Source organism: Oryctolagus cuniculus, chromosome 16 (genome assembly GCF_051225735.1).
Source record: "Oryctolagus cuniculus isolate XC-2025 breed Fujian yellow rabbit chromosome 16, ASM5122573v1, whole genome shotgun sequence".
NCBI lineage: Eukaryota > Metazoa > Chordata > Mammalia > Lagomorpha > Leporidae > Oryctolagus > Oryctolagus cuniculus.
In genome coordinates, this window is record NC_142882.1 from 39,094,966 (window position 1) to 39,102,611 (window position 7,646).

The window sequence follows — 7,646 nt, forward strand, 5'->3', positions numbered from 1 at the left end:
CTGACCTCCCCCTGCTTCGCCCGCAGTGAGAACCAGAGGGAGGTGGTGGTGGGAGGAATCGGGGAGCCAAGGAGGAGTCCAGGACTTGTGCTCAGCAAGGCCTGGCCGGATGCGCACAAGAGGCCAGGACCGAGAAGCCTGCAGGCCGCCCAGGTCCTGCACACCTGAGCCGCACGGCTGGGGAGAGGCAGCAGGCCGCTCCCTTGCCCCAGGACACAGGCGAGGGAGCCCAAGCTGCCCACTGGGTGCCTTTGTTCAGCGTGAGCCCTCCTGCCACTGTCCCTCTGCATCCTGGGTGCGCGCGTGAGGGCCCCACAGGGGGATGTAGAGGACAGAGCCAGAGTCCGCTTCCCCTTCTCGGAGTTTCCATAGGCAGCGGGGAAGAATCCTGCAAGACGTGAGCTGTGAAACCGCAGCACCTGCCATGGGTCCTAGCACAGATGGTTCCTCAACGCTAGGACGTCAGGCACCTGCCAGGGCCAGTGCGTCCGTGGCATGTGCCAAGGCCACGGCGTGCGTCCGCCGCTCGCTGCTGAGCGGGCTGCAGCTGTGCATGTCGGATTCCAAGAGCAGACGGGCCAGACAGCAGCAGCGAGGCGGGCATGAGCACGGTGAGCTCCACGGCCGGCGACGTGCATTCCGCCACCATCAGCCTGGGCGAGGCGGAGGCCAACATCGACCACCGGGACCTACGCGGGCGAGTGGAAGAGCGACCAGCGCTCCGGGTTCGGCGTGAGCCAGCGCTCGGACAGGCTCCAGGTCGAGGGCGAGTGGGCCAGCCACCGGCGGCACCCCGGCTACGGCTGCCTGACCTCCCCCGACAGCACCAAGGAGGAGGGCAGGTACAATCACAACCTCCTGGTGAGCTGCAAGCCCAAGAACCTCATCCCGCTGCAGGCCAGCAAGATCCGGGAGAAGGTGGACTGGGCCGTGGGAGGTGGCCGAGCCAGCCGGCCACCATCGCCAAGCAGGAAGGCCGAGATGGCGGCTTCCAGGACCTCCCACTCCCGAGGAACAAGGTGGCCCACTTCTCCCGGCAGGTGTTGGTGGACGAGGAGCCAGGAGGGGACATCCAGGTGCACCTGCAAGGCTGGGGCAAGGAGGAGGCCGGGGGAGCCTCCGGGGCGTGCGCCAGCCTGCCGAGGACCTTAGTGCCTGGGGCTCGGGCCACAGGCATCCCGGGAACCCCAAACCCCGGGAGCGGTGGGCCCCACGTTCTCGTGGACGCCCCACAGCGCGGGGTGGGGGGGGGGGCGGCAAGCTGCTGGAGCGGATGAGGCACAGCTGAGGAACTGCAAGCTGGAGATGAGGCCGCTGCTGAGGATGCACGCCCACCCCCAGAGAAGACGCTGCGGGCCTGGGGCTTTGCGGTGCAGAGGCTGCGGCCCAAGTCCCAGAACAAAGAGAGCTTGAGGCCGGCCTCCGCCATGGAGCCCACGGTGCAGAAACTGGGGAGCCTGCGGCTGCTCCCCTACCCCGCACCCCGGGCTGAGCCCCCAGCTGCTGCGCTGAGACCTGACCCTCTCCCCGCCCTAGAAGTCCTTGCCTGTGGCGCTGGAGTCCGACGAGAACGGGGCGAGTTAAAGTCCAGCTCCGGCTCCGCACCTGGCTTGGTGGCCATGTGATCTTGCTCAGCATCCTGTCGGTATCCTGTTCATCAACTTCATCTGATGCATCGGGCCGCCACAGCCACGAGCACCACAGCCAGGAGCCGGCTCCCCGAGAGCCAGACCCCGGCCTGGACAGTCCAACGGCCTCCGAGGGGCTGCGGACCACTGAGCCCACTCCGCTGTGGCCGGTGTGGCTTCACGTGTGGGCCCTGGGCTCCGTGTGCCAGACGTGTCTCCGATGCCCAGTTACTGACCTCCACGGGTTGTCACTTGTTTGTTCTGTGCCTGCCTCGACCTCCCCAATAGATATGCATTGTGCCCGTGCTGCTCAGAGAGGGTCTGGCCCAGGACGGCCTTGAGACGCTGTTGCATATACACCTCCCCAGTGTAAGCCGCTAGTGCGTTCTGTCCCTCAGAAACAGGTCCACTGTGTCTCTGCCACCAGAGAACAGGTGTGGGACACGCCTGGGTGCCCACTGCCCTCGTCCTTGTGCAGGGCCGTGTCTGCTCCCACCTGTGGGGAGCCCTAGAGCCTTCCTGTGCAGGCCCCTCGGGCCCAGCCCTTCTCACGGACTCTGCCTTGCTTTGTTTCTCTGCTCCCTTTCGAGCATATTTCTTTACCACACTGCACTAGATTGCTATTTTTTTTTAACTTTTATTTAATGAATATAAATTTCCAAAGTACAGAATATTGATTACAATGGCTTCCCCCCCATAACGTCCCTCCAACCCGCAACCCTCCCCTTTCCCACTCCCTCTCCCCTTCCATTCACATCAAGATTCATTTTCCTTTCTCTTTATATACAGAAGATCAGTTTAGCATACATTAAGTAAAGATTTCAACAGTTTGCTCCCACACAGAAACATAAAGTGAAAAATACTGTTTGAGTACTAGTTATAGCATTAAATCTCAATGTACAGCACACTAAGGACAAAGATCCTACATGAGGAGTAAGTGCACAGTGACTCCTGTTGTTGACTTAACAAATTGACACTCTTGTTTATGGCATCAGTAATGAACCTAGGCTCTTGTCATGAGCTGCCTAGGCTATGGAAGCCCCCTGAGTTCACTGACTCTGATAATTTTTAGACAAGGCCATGGTCAAAGTGGAAGTTCTTTCCTCCCTAGATTGCTATATTTTTAACCAGAAGAAAAGAAAGATTAGAGCATGTTCAGTTAAAATTTTTTTTGTGATGATATGCTTTTAATTCACTTTATTATCACTAGCTTAATACTCTACTAAATAAAGAATTCAACAAGTATAAATTTGAATGACCACTATTTCTCAGGAGTACAGAAAGGGGCTATAAATAATAACCAAATCTCAACAATTTCACTCCTATACTTTTACATGTTTTTGTACTCTGTAATATTAGTTATCACAAATCTGGAAAAACATAATGACAGTTGTCTTTTTGGGACTGGCATATTTCACTAAGCATGATGAGTCCATTTTGTTGCAAAAGACAGGATTTCATTAATTTTTATGGCTGAATCATATTCCATCATTTATACATACCACATTTTCTTTACCTAGTTATCACTTGATGGGCATCTGGTTGGCTCCAAATCTTAGCTACTGTGAATTGAGCTGCAATAAACTGGGGATATAGGTAATGCTTTCATATACTGATTTCATTACCTTTGGGTAAATTCTCAAGAAGGTATAGTTGGGTCACATGGTAGAGCTATTTTCAGATTTCTGAAGAATCTCTAAACTGTCTTCCGTATGGCTGAACTAGTTGACATTCCAACCAGCAGTGTACTAGGGTACCTTTTTTCCCACATCCTCACCAGCATTTGTTATTTTTTTGACTTTTGGATGATAGGCATTCTAACTGGGATAAGGAGAAGCCTCATTATGGTTTTCATTTGCATTTTGCTAATGGCTGGTGATCCTGAGCATTTTTTTTTCATGTGTCTGTTGGCCATTTGTATTTCATCTTTGAAAAGTGCCTGCCATCCCAACAAAGAAAAGCCCAGGACCAGATGGCTTCACTGTTAAATTCTGTCAGAATTTCAAAGAATTGATTTAAATTATTCTCAAGCTATTCAAAACAATTGATAAGAAGGGGGGATTCTCCCAAACTCCTTCTATGAGGCCAGCATCACCTCAATTCATAAATCAGAAAAAGATACAACAGACTACAGAACTATAGACTGATGTTTCTGATGAACATAGTTGCAAAAATCTTCAACAAAATACTAGCTGTTTGAGTCCATCAACACATCAGAAAGATCATTCATCTAGACCAAATGAGATTTATCCCTGTATGCTGGGATGGCTTCCCATTTCCAAATCTACACGATACATCACATTAAAAATTGAAGAATAAAAACCATATAATTATCTCAATAGATGCAGAGAAAGCATTTGATAAAATACAGCATCCTTTCATGATGAAAACCTTAAGCAAATTTGGTATGGAAAGGACATTCCTCAACACAATCAAGGCAATTTATGACAAACCCACAGCCAGCATCTTAATGAATAGGGAAAAGTTGGAAGAATTTGCAGTAAGACCCAGAACCAGAAAAGGATGCCCATTCTCACCATTGCTTTTCAATATAGTCCTGGGAGTTTTAGCCAGAGCCATTAGGCAAAACAAAGAAATCAAAGAAATACAAATTTGGAAGGTGGAAGTCAAACTATCCCTATTTGCAGGTAACATGATTTTATATATAGGGTAACAAAAAGACTCCACTAAGAGATTATCGAACTCAGAGAACAGTTTGGTAAAGTAGCAGGATATAAAATTAACAAAAATAACCAATAGCTTTTGTATACAGACATTGTCATGGCTGCGAAAGAACTTCTAAGATCAATCCCATTCATAATAGCTACAGAAAAAATTAAATACTTTGGAATACATGTAACCAAGGAGGTGAAAGATCTCTACAATAAAAATTAGAAAATGTTAAAGAAAGAAATAGAAGAAGGCACAAGAAAATGGAAAAGTCTTTCATGTTCATGGATTGGGAAAATTAATATCATCAAAATGCCCATACTATTGCAAGCAGTTTACAGATTCAGTGTGATCCCAATCAAAATACCAATGATATTCTTCTCAGATCTAGTAGATATGATGCCAAAATTCATTTGGAAACAAAGAGACCATGAATAGCTAAAGCAATCTTATACCACAAAGACAAAACTGGAGGCACCACAACACCAGATTTCAAGAAATCCTACAGGGCAGTTATTATCAAAACAGCCTGATACTGATACAAAAAAGACATGTAGACCAGAAATCAATGCATGCATCCACAGTGAACTGATCTTTGACAAAGGAGCTAACATCAATTCCTGGAGAATGGAGTGTCTGTTCAACAAATGTTGCTAGGAAAATTGGATCTCTGAATACAGAAGTATGAAAAAAAGACCCCTACCTTACACTTTATGCAAAAACCACCTGAAAATTGATCAAGTATCTATCTAAATCTATGACCCAATACCATCAAATGACCAGAGGAGAACATTGGGGAAACTCTGCAAGACATTAGCATAGGCAAAGACTTCTTGGAAAAGACCTAGAAGCATAGGCAGAAGAAGCCAAAATTGACAAATGGTATTACATCAAGCTGAGGAGCTTCTGCACTAAAAAGAAACTCTCTGCAAAGTGAAGAGGCAACTGACAGAATGGGAGAAAGTATCTGCGAAATATGAAACTGATAAAGGATTAATATCCAGAATCTATAAATAACTCAAGAAACTCAACAAAAACAAAATAAATAATCCAGGTGAAAAATGGTCAAAGGACTTGAACAGGCATTTTTCAAAAGAGGAAATTCAAACGGCGAACAGACACATGAAAAAATGCTCAGGATCACTAGCTATCAGGGAAATGGAAATCATAACCACAATGAGGTTCCACCTCACCCCAGCAAATGAAAGATTCCGTATCTTAGCTATTGTTAATTGAGCTGCAGTTAACATGGAGATACAAATACCACTTTCATATGCTGATTTCATTTCTCTTGGGGAAATTCCCAGGAGTGGGATTGCTAGGGTATATGGTACATCTATTTTCAGCTTTCTGAAGTATCTCCATATTGTCTTCTACAATGCCACAATGACTGCACCAGTTTACATTTCCACTAACAGTCGGTTAGGGTACCTCCCCCTGCCACCAGCATTTATTATTTGTTGATTTCTGTATGAGAGCCATTCTAGATCTGAGAGAAATGTCCTTTTGGTTGGAATCATATTGAATCTGTAAATTGTTTTTGATATTATGGACATTTTGATGATATTAATTCTTCTAATCTATGAACATGGAAGATTTTCCCCTTTTTGTGTCTTCTATTTCCTTTTTTAATGTCTTATAATTTCATTGTACAAAACTTTCAAGTCCTCTGCTAAACCTATTCTAAGGCATTTAAATTTTTTCATAGCTATTATTAATGGGTTGATTTTACAACTTCTTTTTCACTCACAGAATTTTTTGTGTAAACAAGTGCTATTGATTTTGTGTATTGATTTTATATCCTGCAACTTAGGCCAAACTTTCTTATGAGTTTTAATAATCACAAAGTGGAGTATCTTTGTTCCCCTATTTATAGCATCATGTCATCTGCAAACATAGGTAATTTGACTTCCTTCTTTCTCTTTTTTTTAAAATCAACAATCAACAACGGAGTCACTGGGTACATGCTCCCCACATAGGATCTCTATCCTTAATGTGTTTTACTATGAAACTTAAAAACAACACTACTAGTCAAACAATACCCTATACCTTGTGCAGTTGTGTGAGTGCAGCCTGTTGAAATCCTTGCTTAGTATATACTAAGTTGATCTTCAGTATATGAAGGTAATTGAAAATGAAACTCGATGAAGGGCAGGATGGGAGAGGGAGTGGGAGAGGGGAGGGCCACGGGAGGTAGGGAGGTTGGGGGGGGGGGAGCCACAACAATACACAAGTTGCACTTTGTAAATTCACATTTATTAAATAAAAAATAACTATATAACAAACAAAAAAAAGAAAAAAAGAACTTAATACTTTACCCCTTTGGTATTTTTTATGTTCTACTTAAAACTATTGGTTGAACTCTTTAATTAATACACAATTACTCTTAGGTGTTTAATTAATGCTATAACTAGCACTCAAATAGAATTTTACACTTTGTGTTTCTGTGTGGGTGCAAACTGTGGAAATCTTAATTAATATATGCTAAATTGATCTTCTGTATATAAAGAGAATTGTAAATTAATCTTGATGTGAATGGAAGGGGAGAGGGAGTGGGAGAGGGGAGTGTTGCGGGTGGGAGGGAAGTTATGGGGGGGGAAGCTATTATAATCCATAAGCTGTACTTTGGAAATTTATGTTCATTAAATAAAATAAAAAAATATATATATAAAAGATTTATTTTATTTATTTGGAAGACAGAGTTACAGAGAGAGGTAGAGACAGAGAGGTCTTCCATCCCTTGGTTCACTCCCCAGATGGCCACAACAACTGGAGCTGTGTTGATCCAAATCCAGGAGCCAGGAGCTTCTCTGGGTCTCCCACAAGGGTGCAGGGACCCAAGGACTTGAGCCATCCTCCACTGCTATCCCAGGCCATAGCAGAGAGCTGGATTGGAAGAGGAGCAGCCGGGACTAGAACCTGTGCTAGTGCTTCAGGCCAGGGCTTTAACCCACTGCACCACAGCGTCGGCCCTGTCCTTCTTTCTCTTTTGTATCCCTTTGATTTCTTTTTCTTGCCTAGTGGCTCTGATTAAAATGTCCAGAACTATACATTTTAGAAGTGGTGAGAGTGGGGATCCTCATCTGGTTCAGGAATTTAGAGGAAAATTCTAGCTTTTCCCCATTCAGCATGATCTTGGCTATGACTTTTTCATATATTGTCTTGATTTTTGTTGAGGTGTGCTCCTTCTATACCCATTTTGCTTAGGTTTTTTTTTTCATCATTGAAGAATGAAGTATTTATAAAATGCTTTCTCTGCATGTATTGAGATAATCATATGGTTTTCATTCTTCAGCTTGTTAATCTGATGTATCATGTTAACTGATTTGCATGTGTTAAATCATCCCT

At 45.0% G+C, this 7,646-nt stretch overlaps 1 pseudogene; it reads left to right on the forward strand.

The window, feature by feature from the left end:
- Nucleotides 1-368: 368 nt before the first annotated feature.
- LOC127487767 (junctophilin-3 pseudogene) lies at nt 369-1,625 on the forward strand (annotated as a pseudogene).
- The last annotated feature ends 6,021 nt before the right edge of the window (nt 1,626-7,646 follow it).